General features: G+C 40.4%; 1 protein-coding gene across 2 annotated transcripts in view; it reads right to left on the minus strand.

Annotated features, from left to right (window-relative positions):
- Positions 1-25,555, minus strand: part of NRG1 (neuregulin 1) — a 404,423-nt gene that overhangs the window by 272,373 nt on the left and 106,495 nt on the right. For both annotated transcript variants that reach the window (XM_040090494.1, XM_040090492.1), the window contains exon 3: positions 15,955-16,029. The gene's annotated coding sequence lies outside the window, so the exon portion shown is untranslated. The remainder of the gene's footprint in view (positions 1-15,954; positions 16,030-25,555) is intronic.

Below are 25,555 nucleotides of genomic sequence, written 5' to 3' on the forward strand. Positions count from 1 at the left end.
TTTTCCCATTCCTACTGATCTGGAAGGTAAACCATACTAAAAGAAAAGCAAAGTCTGTGTTACATGTATGAATAGACGTGGTGGCACAATGTGAATACTTTTAAATTATCTTTTTCCTTTTTAAATCAAGAAGTCTGCCAGCAACTTGATCCCTATTTACATCAGGCTGCAGTATTTTCTACCATATAATGATGCATAAATTATGCAGGCCTGAACTAGAAATGTTTTTCAGAGAAGCGCTAGAGCCACAACTAGATCTCGAAAGACCCATTTTGAAGAATGCCATTGTCCTCATGAAGTGAACAGGGAAGAGAGGTGATAAAAACATGACAGATTTTTGTATGATGTAAAAACAGATTGCGAGAGAAATCTCAGCTTTAGAATGTGGGATTCAGAGCCTGGGGCTCACCCAGGGTCTAAGACCTCCGCATTACTTGGACAAAACGCTGACTAGCTTAGAGTTACAAATACAATCCATCTCTCCCTTGCAAACGCAAAACCTATAAGTTTTCCATAAGATAATTAAGATATCCATAAGAACTTTAAAGAACGAAGGGAAGGTGCGGGAAGGTGCAGGAAGGTGCAGGAAGGGAAGGTGCAGGAAGGGAAGGTGCGGGAAGGTGCGGGAAGGTGCAGGAAGGGAAGGTGCGGGAAGGTGCGGGAAGGGAAGGTGCAGGAAGGGAAGGTGCGGGAAGGTGCGGGAAGGTGCGGGAAAATGCGGAAAGGTGTGGGAAGGGAAGGTGCGGGAAGGGAAGGTGCGGGAAGGGAAGGGAAAGTGCGGGAAGGTGCGGGAAGGTGCGGGAAGGTGCGGGAAGGTGCAGGAAGGTGCAGGAAGGGAAGGTGCAGGAAGGGAAGGGAAGGTGCGGGAAGGTGCAGAAAGGTGCAGGAAGGTGCGGGAAGGTGCAGGAAGGGAAGGTGCGGGAAGGGAAGGTGGGGGAAGGTGCAGGAAGAGAAGGTGCGGGAAGGTGCAGGAAGGGAAGGTGCGGGAAGGGAAGGTGCGGGAAGGTGCGGGAAGGTGCGGGAAGGTGCGGGAAGGTGCGGGAAGGTGCGGGAAGGGAAGGAAAGGGAAGGGAAGGAAAGGGAAGGGAAGGTGCGGGAAGGTGCGGGAAGGTGCGGGAAGGTGCAGGAAGGTGCGGGAAGGTGCGGGAAGGTGCGGGAAGGGAAGGTGCGGGAAGGGAAGGTGCGGGAAGGTGCGGGAAGGGAAGGTGCGGGAAGGGAAGGTGCGGGAAGGGAAGGTGCGGGAAGGTGCGGGAAGGTGCGGGAAGGTGCGGGAAGGTGCGGGAAGGTGCGGGAAGGTGCGGGAAGGGAAGGGAAGGGAAGGGAAGGGAAGGTGCGGGAAGGGAAGGGAAGGTGCGGGAAGGTGCGGGAAGGTGCGGGAAGGGAAGGGAAGGGAAGGGAAGGGAAGGGAAGGGAAGGGAAGGGAAGGGAAGGGAAGGGAAGGGAAGGGAAGGGGAGTTGTCCAAAGTTTAGCAAATAACTTTCTTTGTTCCTGACAAAATTGAATAAAATATTCAAATCTGAATACATGAAGTTACACTCTCAAGGCTATCTCTAGAACACAGAGTCAAGTTTCTGTAACCTCTCTATAGGTGGATCCCTCCACTCAGCTATGTAGTATGTGATATGCACAGAGACTGGCAGCGGTGAAAGCTTGAGCATATAGAGACATGCCTTTCAGAAGCACAGTCAAGCATCTTCCCATATAATTAATGCATAGGATATGCACTGTATAGAGTTACAAAAGGTCTCTCCCCTCAGAGGAGGAGAGTGCCTGGCCACATTTCCTACCCACATTTCAGTGTTCAACACCTAATTTAATGCACAATTATGTCCTGCATAAGTTAATCATGGGCAGCATTGTGGTAGTCCATTTTGCATTGTTTACACATTTTGGCTATTTGTGGTTTGACCTGTCCAGTCCTCAATTGTAAGTCTGGATGTAAACTTTTACCTTTATGGCACCAAAAGATCATTCTAAGTATTACTAAACAGGGATTGATTAGTGTGTATTGTATTTCAATTTTCTGCTTCATTTAGAGAAGTAGAAGACAATGACAGGGCTTCACTAATTCCTAGATTGATCAGGTGGAGATTAGCCTAACTCAAGGTAAAGCAGTGGGCATACTCCAAATTAGAGAGGGTTCACAAAATGAAAGCAGTCCCTCTCAGTGGTTGTACTGCCTTGTCCTGTCCCACTAACACCTTGTTCCCACCAGAAATGGGATCCTAAAAAGGTGCTGATATCTGTTTTCACAAAACTCTCAGTGGGACCCTGATTAAAGGGTTCCTGTGTCTCTCCAGGACTCAATGTGACAAATATTCTTCCTCTTTCCTCCATGGTGCCAACAGTTCACAGTCTTCACTGCAAGCGCAGGATTTTGCTATCATCATTAATAGCAAATTAAGGGCTTGGTAAAAATCACATAAAACTACTAATATAAGGCATTTATAGGCACAAGTTTCTTCTTCATGGAAGCAAATTCCTTTATGCCAATGAGTGGAAATGTCATCAAAATGTTATGACATCTATACCAAAAGCAATGAAGGCAGCTAGGGTACACTTCCTGAGATGCTGATCTTGGATGGGTTTCCTGTCACAAAGGGGCATGGTGTTAATATCCTGTCAATGCAGGATCAACTTTGTTGGATGCATGATGGTATCAACGTGCAGATTCTTGCTAGCTGTCACTACTGACCTGGCTTAGCCACTCTCTCATTCCCAAAGTATGTTGCCTTAGGCAAAAACAAAGGACTTATGCAGCAAAATGGAAATCAGAAAACCCAGACACAGTATAAAATGCTGAAGCCTCCCTGGACTAAGCAGAACAAGGGAACTTGTGGTGATCTGGGAAAGAAAATGGGGAGGTTGTCCAATTTTATTGTGCAAAGCAGGTCCAGAATAGTTATGATGCAAACTCCCTCCTGAAGAGGAATAGCTAGAAGTTGAAAAACTTCTCCCATGATTTTTCACAAAGCAAATTAGACAGACTTATTGGTTCAATTCAGAAGTTGCTGGATGAAGCCATAACTGAGACTGCTGCATCCCGCCAGACCAGAGGCAAACACCCACTTGGCCCAACAAAAATGTTTACGCTATGAACTGTTGCGTCTCTGGGATTTCCTGTAACTTCTAGCAGACCTTTAAATATCACGAGACTCACAGGCCAGAATTTTCAGAGGTGCTCTTAATTTTGCAGCTGCGGAGTTGGACAGCAAATCTTCATAGCTTGGAATATTCCATGGCACAAACCCACTGTGGAGTTTTGCTCTTATTTCAAAGATGTGTTGCAATGCAGTAATGTGACTGCAAATTTGTGTGCAGAGTCAACAACTCTGAGAAGAACTGGTTATGAGAATAAAAATATTCCTGATCACCTTTATGAGTCTGACCTCTGAGTAGAGAAAACTAAAATGCTGGAGGAGAAGTGATTTTTTAGGATTACTCTTAAAATAACTCAAGTGCCTGTTTTCTCTGGTTTGTTGTAAAGGGTTATGAGAGTGTGAGAAAATGTCCTATCCACGGCAAAGCAAGTCTTTCTGTAAGAAGCATTGCTCTGTGACCACTGGGGGGGGAACCTGAAAAAAATCTCAACAAAATTCTCCTTAGGAGTATCAGATCAGACTAGCAGGAAATAAAAAATAATTACACAAACCAGACAATCCTTTAAAAATGTATCCTTTTCCATAACATGTCTTTCAATGTCATGGAAGTGAGAGGATCTGAGAGCATGGCATATTTTGGCGCCAGTATCATTACTTCCAAAAGTTGATTGTGCACTCTTAACTGCTCACAACCCTCTCCAGACTCATTTCGTATTACAGCCACTCTAAGTCACAATTATATTATTCCCTTTGTTTGTTATGGACAATGACTTTCATTTTCAGCCTTATTGGTTCTATTGAATCTCGATCATTATCAATCCAATTCCCTGATGGGCGAATCTGTAATGAACTCTAGCTCCTATTGCTGGATGGCATTTGCTTCATCGAGGAATGGTTCTCCTTGGTAGTCAGAGTGAAACAATGGTACTTTCTTGGCATGGGCTACTCCAGTCCAATTTCAGTTGAGCTTCCAACTTTGTTGTGTTGAAGAGGTTTATTCACTTGGGAACTCAAACAGAAGTTTGAGTAGGATTAAAAGGAACCCTATGCATTTAACGCATTATGCATTTCTGTGCATATGGTTGTGCAAAAATTTCTGAAAGCAACTATGGAAAATACAACTTTGGAGCTGGGTTTACTGTTCTAAAAGAAATTGGCATATGTTGAAAGTTCTCCCATCCTTTTGAGAGTCCTTTTGATGATGAAACTCACCCACCAACCCCTTTCTGATCAAAAGGAACATGTCAATTGACAGGGCCTGTGAAGACGCCAAGAAATAATAATCTTACAATGAAAAGATAATAGATACTGGGGGAAAAAATAGGTTTTTTCCTCTTATGTTATTATTTATATCACATTTTTCTCAATTTTTACGAAACACTTCAGAAATACCAGGTTGTTCCAATTTAGACTTCTAGAAAGGGGCTTACAGCATTACATTTAAAGGTATTTAAACAACATCCTTCATAGACTAGACTAAACTGGACTAGACTAGACTAGACTTGAATGTTTCAGTGGAAAGGGACCTACCATGATCACACAGGCCATCTGCAGATGCTGTAACTGTAATAAAAACCAAATTAAAATAAGTTATTCAAGTAAATTAATAACATTGACATACTGAAGTTCTTATAGCAGCTAAAGGTATCTCAAATTCCCCTCCTGCAAAGTAAAAAAAAAAAAACTTTTTGGAAAGTTTACAGCTTTACTTTGTGCAAGAAAAGAGTTGAATGCTTTTCACATTGCAGTTGTGAAGCATATACAAGGTATACCACACCTGGCATGATTTTTGAGCCATCAAAGTTATTTGCTAAGATGGTTTATGTGACACAGGGATATTTATCATAAGCTTACCCAATGAAAAAATAGAGATGGACTGGGTCAGAACAGTATGCAAATGCTCTCACCAAGCACAAAGCTGTTGCCATGAAAGCTGTTGGAACACAGCCCTATATGTCCTGAAATTGCTCAGTTCTGACCCAAACATACAAAGTTCAAGACACCTAAGAGTTAAAATCAACGTACCATATGTCATTGCTCCTTGCAGCTTCCCTACCTCCCCTCTTTTACATTTTCAGTAATATGCAAATACCTGAAAGATGGTCTCAGGTACCAGGGTACCTTACCACACTACTTGGCTTCCTCCCCCTTATTTTATTCTCTATCCTGTTGCCATTTCTACCAATTTTCATGGAAACACTAGCTTTACAGAAACATAAACTAAGAGTGTTAATAAACATGGGTTGAAAATCCACCTTCATCCAGAATTACTGAAAAAATACAGATGTATTTTTTGCAGGATTTGTTTTGCATGTTTGTTGCAGGATTTAAGGGTTTAATGGAGCAGTCAGGAGAACAAACACATATATGTGTGTGCTCCAGTGCACCCACAGCAGAAGTGAGGGGAGGTGTGGTTTGTGCTGTAGTTCTACCTCAATTGCTAAGTTAGGGTGTTGGCAGGGAATCTGGAGACCTGTGAATGCACCTTGAAATTTGGGTGGACACTTTTCACCAGTCTCAGACTGCAGTGGAGTGGGTCACTCCTGATCTACAACAGTGTAAGGGTGAATAGACAGCAGGGCTATTTTGGTTTGTACTCTCAAGTGCATGTGAGAACTGGTATAAAGGCAGACTCTGGGGCTGCAGGAAGAGAGACACTATTCCCTTGGTTGTCTTGGCTCAGGGTCATCAAACTCATTTTGGAGGCATGTGCACAGCTGATAATATCAATAAAATCTTTGGACACAATGTTTGCAGGTTTAATCTGGGTCACCTCTGCCTTTTCCTTTCATATGCAGTGACTTGTTCTTCCTGCTGTCAGAAGAAATTTCAAGTCACCTCTTTGTAAAGATAATTTTGTTTTGTTACACTGACCTTTACTGACCTTTGCTTACTGAAGTTCAATTGGTACAAAAGAAAGAAAAGTGAAGAATCATTTCTACATTCTGCACTAATGAAGATTCTCCACATCCAGAAGCGGAAGGACAAATTTCCCAATGCATAAACAGTTCAGGGTGCATACAGCCGACTCTACAGTTCTTCTCATGCCCTGTGCAATAGAGATGGTCAAATTGGTCAAATTTTCAGCAGGTGGGTGTGACAGGACATGTATTTTTATGTCAATTCTCTGGCAAATGCACATGGGGAAGAATAACTGCTGAATGTAGCAGTACAGGATGTGGGCTGGGTTGTTGGAAAGCAGCTTGGTGGAGGAGGACCTGTGGGTCCTGGTGGATAACAAGCTGTCCACAAGCCAGCAGTGTGTCCTGGGGGCCAAGAAGGCCAATGGGATCCTGGGGTGCATTAAGAAGAGCATTGCCTGAAGGTCAAGAGAGGTGATCCTGCCCCTCTACTCAGCCCTGGTGAGGCACATCTGGAGTGCTGTGTCCAGTTCTGGGTTCCTCAGGGCAAGAGAGACATGGAACTCCTGGATAATTACAGGACTGGAGCACCTCTCTAAGGAGAAAAGGCAGAGGAAGCTGGGCCTGTTCAGCCTCAAGAGGGGAAAATGGAGAAGGGACTTCATCAGTATCTACAAGTACCTGAAGCACCAAGCAGTAGGACAACAGACAACAGAAGAATTATTCACAAGAAGGTCCACCTGAAGATGAGTAAGAACTTTATTGTGCAGGAAACTGAGCAGGTTACCAGGAGAGATTTTGGTGTCTGCCTCACTGGAGAGGTTCAAGAGCCATCTGGATTTCATCCTGTACCATGGGCTCTAGAATAAACCTGCTTGAGGAGGAAGGTTGGATCAAAAGACCCACTGTGGTCCCTTTGAATCTGACACATTCTGTGATTTGGTGGCTGGGCAGTTCTGAGTTGCCCAGTGAGGCTGGAGTGCAAAAATTCCACCAATCAAACCCACAAGCTATTATGGCTATGCCAAAAAAACCCAAGGCCAGGAGATATGTTGAACCCTTGCAATGATTGGCCATTAGACTGTGATTACATCCCCACAGCACAAATTGCAAACAGTACAAGCAAATGGAACCCCTTTATCGGCAAGCTTCTTTTTTTTTTTTTTTTTTTTTTTTTTTTTTTTTTTTTTTTTTTTTTTTTGTCTATTTTAATCATGGTCTGTTCAGGTTTCCAAAAAATGGAAATTCAGTGCACAGCTATGTGGTCTGAATTTAAGAATAGATGCCAGCTGACATCTTCTGGGCACAAACATGTTGGTAACCTTCAGTATCAGGGAGGGAAATGAAACCCAATACAAAAGGCATAAGCAAGAAGACAAATAATTTATTTCTCTGTAAGCAAAACAGAAACCATTGTGCACTAAGTGGAAAGAGGACAAGAAATTTTGGGGCTTGATTCCTTAGCTCATGGTAACAGTCTTAAGACCTGGCAAACCTGGCAAACTTGACTTCTCCACTTACTCTAAACAAGACACAGTTCCATGTCACTCATGCTGGGACAGGGTGACAGAACAGACTGCACATATTTTACATTGAAGTCTCAGCGTTCCATAGAGCTATATCCTGGAATATCATGGCAGCTTGTTACTGTAGCCATGGCCAGGATTGTAGTCTGTCTCTCATCTCCAAAGTGTATACAAAAAGGGCAATGGAGCTGGTGTAGGGGCTGGAGTACAAGTCATGTAAGGAGGGGTTAAGGAAGCTGGAGGTGGTTAGCCAGGAGAAAAGGAGCCTCAGGGGAGATCTTAGTTCTCTCTATAGCTATATGAAAGGAGATTGTAGTGAGGTAGAGTCTCCTCTCCTGGGTAATAAGGGACACTACAAGAAATAGCCTCAAGTTGTACATTTTGGGCAATAGACACTAAAGGGAAGAGAATGAAAGTCATCCTATGGGGAAGACAATTCTATGAAACATCTCCAGTCATGGGGCTTGAGAATTTTCTATGTGTAGACATGTTCCAATAATAATAGAATCAGAATGGTTTGGATTGGCAGGGACCCTTAAGATCATAGAATGCTTTATGTTAGAAGGGAACTTAAAGATCATCTCATTCTAATCCCCCTACCAGAACATTAGACCAGGTTGCTCAGAGCCCCTCCAACATTGCCTTGAGCACCTTCAGGGATGGGTTATCCCCAGCTTACAATGTCACCAGTTCCAGTGCCTCACCAGCATCCCAGTAATGCCTACAATGAGCTGAATTATTCTTGCTATCCCATAAGTATTGTGGACTAAACAAAAAACAACGGGGTTTTGTGGTGTTGCATTTCACAGGTAAATTCTTCATGTGTACAAGCCTTTCCCCACACTTGAGCCTTCCTAGTACCATCCTCATTTTGACTTTAATGTCTAGTGATGGTTGAACTGAAATATCTGCCTCTTCCTGAGCAAAGACACTAACAGTCTATTTCTTTTGCCATTGATCCACTGATTTACCTGAAAACTATCCCTATGATTTTGCCTAGTTTTTCAACCAGTTCTTGTAGTTGAAGGAATGGGAGGAATGACAAAGAGAGGCATCAAGGAAGTATAGCTAATGTTGGGGAAAGTTGGCCTCCTCAATTTTGGATGGCTTTAAATGATTGTGTAGTTATAGCACAAACATGCAGAGGTATTGAGCTAAGATTAAATTTGAAGGCATTAGACAAGCGTAATTGAATAATACCAGATGTTGTAGACAACAGCTTGAACACCATCTAAACATCTAGCATATTCCATATACATGCCCCATCTCTGGCAGTGTTCAAGGCCAGGTTGGATGGAGCTCTGAGCAACCTGGTCTAGTGTAAATGTTGGACCTAGAAGATCTTTCCGTTCCCTTCCAATCATGCCATTCTATGATTCTATGATTCTATGATTCGATGTCCATTTTTACGGACTTTCTGAGATGACATGTAAAAGGTCTGACATGTGAAATGACCTGCACTGTGATTCCTTGCTCCTCCTCATATAAATCTCTTCATATTTATTCACCTGTTAATCATGGAAGGAGGGAGAGCAGCATTTTCTCCTGTTGGTATCCCTTGTGTCCATTGATTTCTTCACTAATGAGAAAGTGCGTTGCAGAATGTGTCCCAGCAGACTTGAATAGATATGTTTTATTTGCATTCCTAAAGATCCTTAAAGCAAACCCACCTGTCAGTTCCTACAACTTGCTTCCTCACAAGATGCACAGGTATTGCAAGTGGTTTTCAACTTGCTAATAAACTTGGACAATGCTATTATGGCTGAACTGTTCAAACTCTACATCTTGATCGCTGACCTCATGCTGGGCTGGGAGTTAAACCTATTCACTTGTTTTCTCAGCTCTGTTATTTATGACAATATTCAGGCTCCAAGCACAGTTAGCTCGACATGATACTCCTGCAACTGGCATTAAAAATTCAGTTTTTATGACTCACAGAGAATCAGTATGATCAGAATACATTACTCATCAGCAGCTGGACACCTGAAAGGCTTAACTCAGGCAAAACAAGGATGGAGAAGTTCAAAAGAGGAAGCTAGATCAAGTGATAGCTTGGATACGACCCACTCTCTTCTAAATCCTACATCTCATAGTCACTAATCTCAGACATTTCTCAGTCAACATTCAGTCTACTGCATGTTGCCTGTCTGCTAAGTTATCTTATCCTTGTGGAGACTAGAATAATAATCAAAGGACAATATTTAATATCCTTCCCAGAATTTTCACTATAATTAATTATTACTTCTCTAGTTATTCTTGTAATTCATGTAAGTTACTTGTTACATATAGGTAAAACCTTATAAAAGAAAGGCCTTGTAAAACCAGGCCTTGTTACTCCAACTAAGCTAGCAGCTAGCCTGATAAGTTCCTGAGTGGAAGGTAACAATGAGAACCCTCTGACACCTGTGAAACTAAGAAGTCTGTAGTTGCGAGGATCCGTGAAGAAAAAAATCCATTAAGAGGAAAGCCGTTACACGTACACACATGAACAGCTACTAAACAATGAACTGAGCTACAGTGAATTGCTGACCAATTAGGATTAAACACTGTGCCTTCTAATAACCCTATAAATATGAGCTGTGTGGAATAAAGATTCCGTTTTGGCCGATGGAACTCTGAAGTGTTGTGTCTGTCTTTATCCATCCCTACAGTGGCAGTTACTAATGCTTCTTTGAATTTAACTAGAGCCTTGACTTCATGATCATTCCTTTGCAGTGGATTCCATAGTTTCACATGTTGTGAAACTGACATCTTTAATTTCTATCTCTGCCTCTGAATTCTTATATTTTGAGACAGAAATGTCTATTTCTCCATGCTTAAATCACTCTACTTTAGATTTTCTATCACCTCCTGCTTGTCCTAGCACAAAACAAAGAGTCAGATGGAAGAGCATTCAATACAATATCTGGATAAAGCAGGAAAAATCAAAGGTTATTTTAACTTGATCTAGAAGTAAACCTCTGCAGTTTATGCCCTTCTCCTATATTCCATCCAATTCCTGAGCATTCACACACTGTATGTCTAATACCTGCTATCTCTAATACCTGCAAATCTCTTTCCTACTGAACAACTCAATCAAATCACTGGATAAATCTCATTTTTGCTGGCTGAGGGCATGTTTTATAGAAATTTATCTCCAAGAGCTTTCCATAAAATTTGGATGAAGGAAAATTCTCCTTCTGCCTTCATTGTCTTATATACCTTGCTCTTAAACTTTCCCCTTTATTTTATTTTAGCTTAATTCTGAGTGAAAGTTCCCACACATTAATTCTGTGCAATAAATGCATTTCAAAAATTAATTCAGATCCTATTGTCTGAATGCCCCCAGGAAACAGGTTTATATATATATAAAAGTAATTATTGGACACTTTTATCTTTTATATCTGTCTTCCAGAGGCAGTCATCAAAAAAAAAACACCAAAAACAAAACCAAAAACCAAACCCTGAACACTGTGCTGTTAGAACACCTTGAAGTGTTTAAACATCAGGTTTTGCTCTTTCTGAACCTTATGAGTGCTTCTTCCCTGACCCCCACCTCGAGCAATAGTGCTGCCATCTCTTGCTGGAGCTCACCCTGCAGTGGTACTGACACTGCTGAGACTGTCCCGACTTACCAGTCTCCTACCAAATGTTGGCATGATCTTTTAACGGATTTCTGCTGTCAACTCTGCCTTCTCCCCTCACCTGAAAAAGCAGGTTTCTTCCCATGTTATTTTAGTGTTATAGCTGAGGGATGAAATCCAGCAATGGTGTGCGTCATCAACTCAGAAAGAGATCAGTGATGTTATATCCCTGTCATCTCACAAATTCACAGCAAAGGTGTTGATGTACATAAAACCTCATGAGCTTGAGGAATGTGTAACTGCAAATGCTTGGTGTCCACCCTGTCCTTAAAAGCTACTTCACATGAACCATTGACCCTCTCTCTCAGGAGCTGCTGTTTTTCTGCTGCTGGCAGATCTTGCCACCATGATATGTGCCAGACTGACATTTCTGTTGCAGCTCCCATTAACTGGAACAAAAACAATAATTTGAAATTGCCAACTGTGATTAAATTAAATATTTTCATAGAAAGCATTGGGCAATTATTTCTTGCTAAAGCTAAAATCACGGGCAGGATGCTTCTGGAAGGTTCTCCGTCTAATTTGTATTGTGACAGACATGATTAGGTGGACAGAATCAAAGCATCATGATGTATGTCAAAGCACAGAAAGGATAAGAGTTCAACTCTTGTAATAACACAATCAGATGGCAGCAGTACTGTTGGCAATATAGATTCATTTTCCAAATTTTCCCTTATGAACTCTGCCAGCAGAACTAGCAGTCATTAGCAGACTGCAGAAACAATTTGGCATGCCTCAGGAAGGCAACTAGTTTGGTTTTTAATGAACGGCCACAGAAAAATCTTCTAAGGGTATATAGATCACAAGAAAAAAAAGCAGAAAACATTATAAATGGAATTACAATCATTAATCTTGCTGATGTAATTCTTATTCCCAAACCCACTAAAATAAACAGCAGACACCCAAGCAGCCTCAGTGGATTCTGAAGAGGGATTTTAAGATGAAAAATACAAGAGCCAAGAAACCCATAATGCAGCATGGTAGCTTGAAATTTCTTGCTTTTGTTTCAGATATGGATAGTGTCTTGTGTCCCAGAAAAATTCTGGTTTTTGTATCTATGTCAGTTGGCATAAGAGCACATCTGCTATTACCCTTTCCCACAGACCCTGCCTCACGTAATATTTAAGAGCTTATCATGCACAGCAGGAATTTATAATGACCTCTCAGTTTAGATTACCATCACTACGGAAAAATAAATATCACAAAAACCATTTGGAACTAAAAAATCTGGTGTCCATCAAAACCAAATGGGAGCCCAGGGCTTGAAAACACATAGTAAAAGATAAATAGATGTGATATCACAAGTAATTACATTAATGCAACAATACTTTCTTCCCACTGAAAGAGTCCAGGACTTTATCAGAAAGTCACATCAAAGTCGCTGGCATTTAGCCTTTAGAGAATATCTACTTCTTGTCTGAACACTGTTGTAGACTTAACAGGATTGACAGCCCAGGACCTGACCCATACAATTTAGCTACACAACAGGAACAGTGCTGTCAGAGTGAGACACTTCTAGCTCTGATCCCCAGGACATCTGTGAAAGAATAGTTTTGTCTTTCTGCCCTTTAAAAAATTCAGTCAGCACCAGTCTTATGGGAAGGAAGATTTCTGTACCTGTTTGAGATTGTCAGCTCTATTTCCAGCCCTTTTTTCTACATTTTAGCTGCTGTGTATATAGCAGATTTCATTTAAATTTATTGCCAAAAAAATCATGTCACATTCTTATTCAGTCCACTGCATGCCACTAGAAGACAACATTGATCTAGTGGTTTTGGAGGAGGCAACTTAATTCCAAAGAAGGGGGACTTTTTTGCAGCTTAGGTGCTAGACCAAGTATCAGGCTGTATGGAGTTTAAATACACAGGACTTAGCTACAGAATTTACCACAGACAGTAGAATTTAAAAAAAAATTATACTCTTTGGATGGCCACTCTGGAAGACATGTAGTCCAACCCCTACTGAAAGCATGAACTCCAGGTTCAATCAGCATGCTCCAAGTCTTTTATAGTGAAATTTTGAGAATCTCCAAGAATGGGGACCATATACCCTCTCTCAGCCCCCTTTTCTATCTCTTAGAAGGAGAGCTCTACATTGTTACAGGGCTTAGATGGCTTGAATCCCTTCCTTTATTTTTGCCCTTCAGTCTATCCACCTAGATAGAGTATCTCTTCCTGTTTGTACAAGGCTTGCCATTCAAAGGAGACCACCCCTAATAATAATAACAATACAGTTCTAAAAACATTTTCAGGTGCTTTTGTGAATTTTCACAATTTTCTTCACTACAATAATTTCAACACTATGTTGCACAAGTCCAGTGTCCAATCAGGAGACTAAGAGAGGCTATAAACCAATGAATGGAGGTGAAAAAAAGACATTCATTAGCCAAGCATTTGAGCAGCCCTGATCAGTATCTCACCTCCTTGGTGTTGCTAGGCTGTTGCTTTTCATGTCTGAATTTCCCCCCATATAATGCAGCATCAAACTGTTCTTACTAGAGAGGAACCACAACAAACATTAACAAAATCAATCATTGTGCAAAGAAGAGCTTGAGATGTAACCACAATCTATCTTGAAGTTTGATTAAGAGCTCTAACAGCTTGAGTAAGAAAAGAAAAAACAACAAAATAGACAAGTTATACTGCTCTAGATAAGTACAGGGTGGGCTACCAGGTAAGCCAAAAGGAAGAATAGGATCGTGTATTGTATTTCAGACTTTAAGTAACCAAGACCTGCTTTGAAACTAATTCTCGCACAGATTATGGGGCTGTACTTGTCTGAGGCTGTTGCCCTTTTTTTTTTTTTTTCCCTCCTCTTTTCTTTTCTTTTCTTTTCTTTTCTTTTCTTTTCTTTTCTTTTCTTTTCTTTTCTTTTCTTTTCTTTTCTTTTCTTTTCTTTTCTTTTCTTTTCTTTTCTTTTCTTTTCTTTTCTTTTCTTTTCTTTTCTTTTCTTTTCTTTTCTTTTCTTTTCTTTTCTTTTCTTTTCTTTTCTTTTCTTTTCTTTTCTTTTTTTTTCACATGAGATCTGGTAGAAATGTAATCCCAGAGTTTCAGTTCATATACACTCATTAACTGCTAAAGGCATTCAGTGATGAGTGACACATCAGCCTGAATTCTGTCCATACTCAGCTTCCCATCTTTGGGGATGATTTTTAAAAAATAATTTCCACCTGGTACAAATTCAAGCACAGATTCCTTAACTGAGTGCTGCAATATAACAGTGAGTTTCCTGTTGATCTCCAGGCTCATGTCCACATGCTTGCTGACAGACAGAATTGCTCACAGGCTTGATACAGCTGACAAACCATCTGGCTTGATGCACTGCCTAGGATATTAACATTTCCAAATAATAGTTTACAGAAGTGGCCATCAGACTGCAGGAACTGTGGGACTTAAACAAGTGATCAGAAAACTAAAAGGCAGGACAAACACACTATGACTCACTCAAGTATTTGAGATGAAAAAGTATGGTTTGAAGAAATTCTTTTCTTGAGAGTCACAGATCACTGAGACATTGGTCTGTGTTGTGAATTTTCCACTGATCAGTGTGCAGCATAAAAATTTATGGATATTTTATAATAACACTTACAATAACATTATTAGTCACTTTTACATTTTCTGAGCAAGATTTTTACTAATGTATTCAAGTGTATTCATAAAAAGCTGTATCTATACACATATACACCAAAGATAGAGTTTTTAGTAGAATAATAAAAAAATATTATCCTAGTAAACTCTGCTGAGGACAATGCATCTAGAAAAAGCAGTGTTAATCCCTTCTCTGTACAGTAGGGTGTAACTTCTTTATACTGCCTTTCTATGAATGAGATGATACAAATTTTATACCTCTAATAGTCTTGAACCAGTACTGTCTCAGTCTCTGACAGAGGATGTAACTTATCCAACTCTCTTTGAAGTGCAGTGGGATTAGAGACTTTTTCCTTTTTTTGCCTTCTACTGTCCTCTGCATTTGCCATCACGTCCTCTCAAATTTTGCAGCTGATACAGTTGCCCACTTCTCCTTTAAATCACTATGTCCTTCCCCAGTTACCTTCTCTGTGATGCTGGGCCAAAGCTTGTTGGGACTGGGAAAGTCACCAAGAGGAAAATATGGGAGAGGAATATCTTTCAGGATCAGTGAAGAGCAGAGGTCATTTTATACTTGCTCTGTGTAATGAATTTTTTTCCCCTCTTACAATTCCATATGGAATATCTTCACCCAACTCACATATCAGAAGCATAGGTCACTGGGTCACAAGTGTTGGATAACTTTATGTGCATGCATAACAAGAGAGAACTCTGCATGGTCTTGTCTTCCCCTGTGCAGGTGCTCCCGCAGAGAATCAAATTGACACCAGCCAAATTACCTCAAGCACCTCAAAAGTGAAAGCAAGTTCTCTTCACCTGTCCTAACACAGATCAGTGCTCCTACACTAATCTGAGACTGGCAGCTCTTGTCTCTAACTGTGAAAATAACAATTCAATGAAGATCCTTGTCTGCGGCATGATTCCCAGCCTCTTCTCTAGTCAAATGGGGTGTCCTAAGATTTCTTGGTGGGCATTTTCCTCTGAACAGCATCCAGCTCAAAAAGTCTATTCTGCTGGTAAAATTCCCTGGCACTGGCCCTCACATATCAGAATCCTTGTGTATTTCAGGAGAAGCTACATTTATCTAAGGCTATTTAGTAAGAAATCAAAAAATTGCATGCTCCTCCAACCAGAGGGAGCTAGGGCTAACCTACACTCTCCCTGTTCTGGAAGCCCTCTGCAGAGTTCTTGCAGCTTCTACATGCACACAAACCAGTACCACTTCAAAGAGTCCCCCAGTTGCAAACTGACTCACAGTTGGGACTGGTGCTGACGTCCGTCTGTGTTGGTGCCAGGTTGTACTGAAGTGGCTCTTCAGACGTGGCCCTTCCTGACAGTAAATGACAGAAGAGAAAGAAGGAAGAAGACAAGGGAGGAAAAAGGGGAAAAGACAGGGAAGAGAAGGGGAATATTTAGATAAACTCACTGAACAGATATGCAGACAATGTCTACTGGTTTTTTTAACATAATCTCTTACTGTAAATTCCTCCCCCCTCTAACACACACACAAATTTTCATGCACACAAACACACCTCCCAGCTCAAATCTGGGGAAAATGGTTGTCTAGAGTTCTTCCAAGGTATCACATTTGCTTTGTCTGCATGTCAGCCCGCTGGAAATTCATTTAACAGGGGTCATTAAAGAGGGTGGAGGACATGCAAGCTGCAGAACGGATTATGCTATTGCACCAAGTATGTGTGGGACTTCACTGACAGATCAAATCTTTGCAGATCAGACCTTTGCAGATCATATTGTCATGACTGAGTTTACCTTTCAGCGTTTCTATAAGGGCAGATGCATATGATAAGACCTGGGTATCAAATATGAGCATGTCAGACCTGCTGTCGTGTTCATTAACAGACATTGGATGCAGCAGAAAACAGAAGTATCTTCATAGCATTTCTTGTTATGAATACTTTTACCCTCAGAAAAGTGCAATTCAAATCTTCTCTGGCATTTAGGTCAGCAGGGCTGACATGTTATTAACCTGGTATTGTGTCTCCTTTGCAGATTGAATTTGTGAATTTGCTGTGGAGGAAATAGCCCCTGCCACAGAAGGTGCTGAGGTACAGGCATCAGACAGCTCTGATGTTCTTCATTCCAGATGTGCTGCTCTGTAAGTGAAGCACCAGAGGTGGACTGAAAAACTCTGTTTAAAAGAATTTGACTCCAATTTTGACTTTTGAGGTAATGCTCACTACATTCTCAATCTAGTCTTCCACTTTTTGGTTCTTACTGCCTTCTCTGAAGTGTTGATGTAGGACCATTTGGTATCTATGTGCTATACTGTGAGCAACTCAAGGAATTGGAAAGGGTCATGGAGTTTTTTACAAATAAAGTTTCTGTGCTGCTGCTGCAGTATAGTGAAACCATGAGCACCCATGGCACTTGCCAGGAAAACAGCAGAAGATTTTACCAGTGAGGAAGAAAGGAGCTCGGCATCTGTCCTTCAGTCCAACTACTATGGCAGCAGTGAGAGAGTCTAAATACCATGCTGTAAATAAGCACTTTCTTTACTGAGTTTTAACCTCCCTTCCTGTTTAGTTCTCACAGAATCTTACTGGGTCATACACACTACTTAATAATGAAGATGGAATATAAAAGTAAGTTTAGATTAGGTATTAGGAAGTATTTCTTTACTTTAATAGAGTTGAGGCACTAAAACAGGTTGCTCAGAGAAGCTGTGGATCCGACACCCGTGGAAGTATTTACAGCCAGGCTGGATGGGATCCTGACCAAGCTGGTCTAGTGGAAGGTGTCCCTGTTCATGGCAAGGGAGTTGGATCTTATTGATCTTTGATATCCTTTCCAACCCAAAACATTCTTTGATTCTATGTAACAGCATTCACTTTAGTTATAGCGTCATTCAGAAAGAACATGAAGCATCAAGCCTCTTTTGAGAAAGCTTTAGAATGCTCATATAAGCATTACACCATCTAGAAACAATCATTATACTAATTAAAGAGCAGTTAAGTTATTGCTGACAGGCTTTCACCCATTTATACAAATGCAGAGGACTAGTACTGAAGTAATTTTTGTCTTGAAAGTGAAAAGACTGAGGAGGAATTTCACTTTTATAATCTTTACCTTGCACTAGAATCAGCTAAAGCAAGATATAGGGCAACTTCAGCAAATTCTGGTGCGTTATGAAGTTTTAATTCACTATTCTTGAATTACTTTGAAGATCTCAGTCACTTTGGAACTTTTGTATACTTATTTGTTTGCTGATCTTTATTTATATGTCTGCCTCCAAAAACTTCTAACTAAAAATCACCAACACTACAAATGCATTCAGATTCTTCTTAATTGCTAACAGAATAAACAAAACCCCTTAACTTGGTCATGAGCTTCCCTTGCTGTTTTATATGTGACAAGAGCCCACATTCTCTCAATGAGAGGGAAATGAGCTGATGAAACACTGGCTTATTGTTTTTTTCAAAGATCACATTCTATTCAGAACTACTCTTTATTCAGGCTATTTTCATTGCTTTTCCAAAACAGCCTTCTCAAATCTATTAAAAACCATCATACTACCTACCTAGGCTTTATCTGTTCCATGTATTTCTAAGAAACCACTTCTAAGGTGCTCTTATTGTTTATGAAGTTTTTCCCAGAACTTGCCCACCTCTATTCCAGTCCCTTTTGATCTTCAGCCTCCATTTGGGCTATTCATAACTTTTCTTAGCACAATACCTTTGATTTCTCTAATTGCATATTATTTAACACTTGTCCTTCAGATTGTTTACCCTCTCCTTTTTTTGCATTTGCTTCCTTACAAAGGTATTTTAACTGTTCAACATTTTTCAATAAGTCGCTACTTCTCTAATGAAGCCTTTATTTCTTGAAACATTTTTTACATTTAAAACTGGAAAGTCTTAAATACAAGGCTTGTAGAAGCTTCTCTGTTCAAATGCTGAGTTTTTGCCATCATATCTTTCTGTGAGTCTCTTGAAGGTTTGTGTCTTCAAAGCAAGAAATAAGATCCCAAAAGTCAGGGTTTTTTAAAGTATAAACATATATCCTGCATTTTTGGTGTTGCTGAAAAGTGGTTATTACCAGTCATTTGTCAACACTCCTCTTTTGAATTTGTAAATTGCTTTTTCCTTTCTTTAGGGAAACTGAACTATTTCAGAAGTCCTGAAGCAATACTACATACTAAATGTATGTAAACCATATGTTTTTAGGCTCACACTTTCAATTAATGCTGCATTTATAACTTCAGCAATGGTTATGATTTTCTTTCCTTTTCTTAAAACACTTATTTACAGCTCAGCTTCTTTATATAAATGAAAAGTAGAGAACCACTGATCCATAGAAACAATGAAAAGTTCAGACAAAAACAACAATAGATTTTGTAGTTGTGCATAAAAGCCTGAAAATTTGATCCCTTCCTTCATTCATTGTTTGAATTTGATTAAAACCATTGAACTTATATTTCTTTATGCTTGGTAATGATATTTAAGGTAGAGTTAAGAGGAGAAGGTTAACAGGGACCTATTGCTCTCTTCATAGACCACATGAGAGGGGAGAGAAAAGATGGAGACAGACTCTCCTCAGAGATGCACAGAGAAATGGTGAGAGCCATCAGGTACAAGATGCAACACAGGACACTAATTTGAGAACTTAGGAAAACTGTTTCTCCCCAAAGAGGAAGATTGCCACTGTAATGAAGTCTTAGGGATGTCATGTACACTCCATTCTTGGAGCTATTTAGAAAAAACATCAGGGCATTGTGTAGAGCACTAGCTGAACTAGTATTGAGGAGGGGGAGGCAGATGAGGCAGATTCAACCTCCACAGGTCCTTTCAACCTATATATAGTTTTACTAGTTGTGACAGAGGTATTTAACAATACTGAATGTTAGTATTTGTCTGCCACGTATTTGAGAGAATAACCACTCACAGGTGCTACAGTGCCTTCAAGAGAGCTACTTTTTATCAGCTAAAAACCACCCAAATTTGGTTATCTATTACATTCTCTGCCTGGTTTCACATGAAGTGCTCTGGATAACTCTACCAGAGACAGCTGGAGAGAATAATGCCAAATGCAATATAGAATCACAGGGGAATCAAAGCAGCAAAAAAGATGCTGTGTTGGCACAGATATAAATGTCAAGATAAAGGACAAATAGAAAAATTCTATTCCCTAAAACCTCTTTTAGTGAATAGCCTCTGCTCAAGTAATGAAACAGGAGTTACCTACTTCAATTTTTAAGACATGGAAGCATAGTTTACATAGTGCTACATGAGTGTAAATCTGGCCCCTGAATATTAGCAGATTACTGGGAATCCTGGAAATGTACATCCAGCAGAAGCAATCTTCCTCAGCCCTCTTTGACAATAAGCCAGAATTCAGTGTTACACCTTCGGCCTCCCAGATTCACACCATGGCCAAGAGAGAGCAGCCAGGGCAATACAAGCAGCAAGGAGTTCCCTCCAGAACAGAAGCAAAGCCCTGTTGGAAACAAACACCATCAGCTGATTTCTTCTTACAAATTCCTCATCCACCAAGTGCTCCATCTATTAAATCCATGTCTCTTCACTGTAGAGACAAGGATACTTTGGGGGACAGTGCCAAATGCTTTGAATAGGTCAAAGAAGTTGGCATCAATCACTCTTTTCTCATCAACTACCTCTGTAACCCCATCATAGAAGGCCACCAAATTTCTCAGGCACCATTTGACTTTATTGAAGACACTTCTTCTGTCACCAGTCACATTCTTATTTTCCATGCATTTTAGCATAGTTTCTAGGAGGATCTGTTCCATAATCTTGCCAGACACAAGGCCATGAATGACCAACCTGTAGTTATGCAGGTCTTCCTTTTTTCTCTTTTTAAAAATGGGTGTTATCTTTCCCCTTTCCCAGTCAGCAGGAACTTCACCAAACTGCCACAACTTCTCAAATATGATAGTGGCTTAGCCACTTTCTCTCACATTTTCCTCTGGATTCATGGATGCATCTCATAAGAACCAATAAACTTATGCACATTTAGGTTCTGGGCACCTCACCCTTTTCCATGATCCAGATCTCTTGTTAACCAGGTCTCTTGTTTCCTTCTCGAGAGGCCCATGTTTTTTCCTAGTCTTCCTTTAATCACTGATGTACATATGGACGCTTTTCTTCCAAGGCTTTGTTACCTCTGACATCCTTGACCAGCTTTAACTTAATCAAGTCTTTAGCTTTCCTAACCGGATCCCTGTCTGCTCAGATAATATCTCTGCACTCCTCCCAAGGTACTAAACTTGCTTCCACCCTCTATGCGATTCCTTTTTGTGTTTGAGTTTGTGCAGGAGCTCCTTATTTATTCGCATAGGTCTCCTGATGTTTCTGCCTTACTTCCTCTTTATTGGGATGCATCAGTCCTGAGTTCAGAGGAGGTGATCCTCGAATATCCCCCAGCTTTCTTTGGCCTCTCATCCATTCAGGGAGTTATCCCATGGTACTCAACTAAGCAAATCCCTGAGGAAGCAAAAATCTGGTGTCCTGAAGTTTAGGGTAGTGAGCTTGCTGTGTGCATTCCTCAGTTCCCTGAGCATCTGAAGCTCCACATTTTATGGTCCCTGCAGCCCAGGCTGCCCTTGGGCTTTACATCCTCCTCCCCTTCTCCTTGTTGGTGAGAACAAAATCCAGCATAGCACCTTTCTACATATCAGTTGGAGAAGAAAGGTAAAATCAACACATGTCAGGAACCTCTTGGACAGCCTGTGCTCTTCTGTGCTGTCCCTCAAAAAGATACTGACATGGCTGAAGCACCCATGGAGACCAGGGCCTGTGAACGCAAAGCTGCTTCTGTTTGTCTATAGTGTGACTCATACAGGTGTCTTCCTTGTTGAGTGGCCTGTAGCAAACCCCCACTACAATGTCATCTATCACATCTTGCAGGGAGCTTCACTAAGTGAGAGAAACTGATGTTCTTGCTTTCCTTATAAGAAGTCTCCAAAGTAGAGTGGATTTTGCATGTTTTTGTTTTTTCTAAGTGTCACTGGGTGAACATTGTTATGTTCATCTCGAAAATAAGAAATAAAAAGGATTGTCAAAGTAGAATGGGATCAGGTTCTTTGTTCACTTGCAGAAGCACTGAGATAGACAGTTCCTGGTATTTGTCAGCCAGAACTCAAAAAGAATTATTTCGTTGACACTAGCCAGCCAAACCCTTATATGAATTTTCTTTGGAGTTTATGTGTGCACCCTAGCAAGGCTGTATGTGTGAAAGACTTCTAGGTGCACTGAAACTAAAGTATTCTCTGCAAGAGTTTTCTTCCTGTGGGGCATGAACTCAAAACAGGTAGAAACTCTAGTTCCTGTGACAGATCTCTGATCCATCTTACAAAGAGGTGTGAACTCCAGAAAATGCTACCTCTTCAGCTTAAAGAAAGTGAGGCATCTGAGGAATTATATGATGCCTAAGAAAAGATAAGCATCACAGGGAAATGAGGAGAGACATTTTTTTCAGTCAAATAATAAAGTGCTGAGATGCTTCTAAGCACATATCTCTGGCTCAGGAGTCTCACACCCACAACTTTACAAAAATTCAGGCAATGATTATGAAGCAACACTAGGTCCTTGTCCTTTTCTTTATTTTGTGATGCAGGACGCTTGGGTTAATGGACACTGGTTTCATCTGTTATGACAGTTTCTGTGTGACTCCATAAGGCATCTAGGGAAACTACACCTAGTAATTTCAAAGAAGAAAGAAGCATTTGAAATGGAAGTTAATTGACAGTCACCTGTTTTGACGTGAGTATTCATCTGCAGAGACTGAGGCTTCAAGATATCCTGCTGATAATTATATCTTTGTTCTTACTTGGGGAATGGACACAAACAGTAATATACAGTCACCAGGGCCTGTGAGAGAGGAAGACAGCATTTCTCAACTGTCTGGAGAGTCAGGAAGAAGGGAGGAGCTTGCAGGAAGCTAAAAAATAACCCCAGTTTATTGATATAGCCTTGTTTGTTTCATGGTTGTGTGACAGAAGAATGAGACTGATTTCTACAGTCATGAGAAAAAGTCATGCAAAAACAGTCACTCCGTGGCTTTGTTGAACAACAAAAGGGTCAGCCTAGCGAATATTAATCAAACACGAGCAAACAACACTTACACAGTGGCTACTATATACAAGAAAGATAACTAATTTTATTGCACTTACCTAGAATTATTATAATCCTAGGACAGTTGAATACAGTTTTTTAAAGTAACTAGTGACTGTGCTGACTTTTGTGGTGGGACACAGCCTGGTTTATTTCGAGCTAGGTTTGCTCAGAGTGCTAAGTCCACATACTCTGAAGACTCACCCACGCTCTTTTAAAATCTTTCTAAAAGCATGATTGAAAAAAGAGAAACCTGAACTCATAGCCCACTTGAAAATGTGGCTTAGACATCCCTTACATCTCGCTTTTCTACAGATGCCTACATCCCAACCACCATCTGTGCTTTCAAAACAGCTGCTCTCTGTCCTCACAAAACCTCCACCAGCTATGCCCTCATCATACCCTGCCACTTTTCTCCATACCTATCTTTCACTGCACTGAAGCAATCGCAGTTACTTCTGTTCATATACCTTCTCCTTGACCAATCCATGTACATCCCCACTACAAAGCAACCTTCCTCCAGTAATGTTGAATACACTGCGTTGAAGCATAAGACAAATTTCTTATCAAGTGCCCCTTGTGCTCTGAAAACAGAGAACAGTCTTTGTGACGGAGAGTAGTGATTGGGTTATACCTACATGGTCCAAACAAGACAACACTGTGGGTCATCCTCCACCAAGGCACAATGTAACCACTGCAGAAAAAAATCAGTGTTCTTCTCTGTTTAGCATGAAAACACCTTTCCTACAGTGAAATTTCTCAAATGTTTAATGAAACACATTGCTTTCAAATCACTTTTTAAGCTTTAACTACAAAAATAAGATATTATATATTCTCTGGATATTCTTACACACATCAATATTGCAAATGAATCCCAATTTTCCTCTAAGAATGAAGTTTATGTGGTTGCATTTGTTATAGTAATGTATCAAATGGAAATAAAGAATTTGAAGTTATAAAAGTAATTGGAAATAGAGACTTGAATGGGATATTTTCTAGTATAACAATTTTTACATTACTATTTTCCATCTGTCCATCTTCACATTACATATGGCTACCAAAATCTGCAGGACCAACTACATTTTGCCCATACTTTTTCCTTAATCCTTTCCCACTTTTATGTGCCTCACACAATTTCCTTGCTGTGTTTACTTGCTCATATAATGAATAAAGTTATTATCATTGAGAAGAAATAACAAAAAAATATACTAATTTCAGGCTCTAAATTATTTAAAGACCAGATAAAACAGAGAAACACATTCTAGCTTAATTGCTTCTTGCATTGTAAAATTAGGTTTCAGAAAACTGTGAAAAAGGTCCTTTTTTCACAGACAGGGTATTGAAAAATAACATAAAGTTACATTTTTTTAAAAGTGCTTTTTGAAAGATTTTTCTCATTTTAATTGAAAACAAGTGCTAAACTATTCATGCTTTATGACTGAAAACCCTCGTAGAACAGCTGCGCAGCTTGGGAAGGTTAACTGAGCTTTTTAAGTATCAAGATGTAGGATTCAATACAATTCTACCTGCAGTCTGGACAGCCTGCAGTACAACATAAAGTGAGGCAAAAGTGCCTAGGAACACAAGATAACTCAAGTATTGTGCACTTTTCTTCATTGCCATCATGTGTTACATGCCACTGAGTACTTTTGGTAAACTTTTTTTTGCCTGGCTGAAATCTGGTCAGACCCCAAAGCAGCTGTACCTGCAGCAGCAGCCTGTCAGCACCACTCATTTTGGTGGATGCATTTACAGCCCATTTTTATACAGCTTCTTAGCTGACAAAGAGGGAAGCTGAGCAGCTACTAAAATAAGAAGAAAAAACTAAAAGAATCAGTTTTTGTCAGTGTGTCATCACTGCTGAAGTCCAATTACTCACTTCAGAACAACAGATAGCAAAAAAAACCCTAAATAATCTGTTATCAAACTGGGACATAATCAAAGTTGATACACTAAACACAGCGCCCATGCTGATGGCTTGTGTAGCTCCATGAATCTTCCCACTGCAGAAGCAGAGAAATGTGTGTAGCTTCTGTGTGTTCCTCTGAAGTTTCTACACGTGGGAATATTTTTAAAGGCCTTTAGACTAGTCAGACATTAGTTAACATTGCTAGATGTGCAAAGATGGAGCATGGATTAGAACTGACAGTCAGACTTAGTATTTTTAATCAGAATTATTATGATAAAAATAGGCCAGAAATCCATGAGAGAAGGATTGGCATTTTAAATAACCTGAGATATTCCGTATTATGTAGCATCGTTCATTCTCTTTTCACCTGTACCAAAGCTGAACCAGTTTTAGCAAGCCAAGATTATTCCTATTTTGCTGTGATATGTAATAACACCTATCAGAGGAAGTGTTCATAGTTTACAAATGTTAGTTAATGAGGTCCTTATCTCTGAGAGGTAAGAAAGAAGGTGCCAGTATAGCAGTTATCTCAAAACCCAAAAGCTTTAAGGCAACTGACGTTTTGGATGAGAAGAATATAGCCCAGGAGTTCCTCTTCTCTGTCCCTTGTACTGACAATTTGCTGCGTTTTCCAAATTTGCCAACACATGGATTTAAAACGTCTTTTTCCATGGAGAGCTCCGAGCACTTTCTAAAGCTTCCCTTCACCAGAGCCAAACTCCTCTACCAGGCAACAGCAGAATGTGTTTAGCTGATTAAAAGTGTAGATTCAAAGGTGAACAGAGAGCTGAGTGAACATCCTCTCACAGGCACAGGTTGGGAGTTTGGCCTCACCAAGCAGGTGCACAAGCAGAACA

Source organism: Hirundo rustica, chromosome Z (assembly GCF_015227805.2).
Source record: "Hirundo rustica isolate bHirRus1 chromosome Z, bHirRus1.pri.v3, whole genome shotgun sequence".
Lineage (NCBI taxonomy): Eukaryota > Metazoa > Chordata > Aves > Passeriformes > Hirundinidae > Hirundo > Hirundo rustica.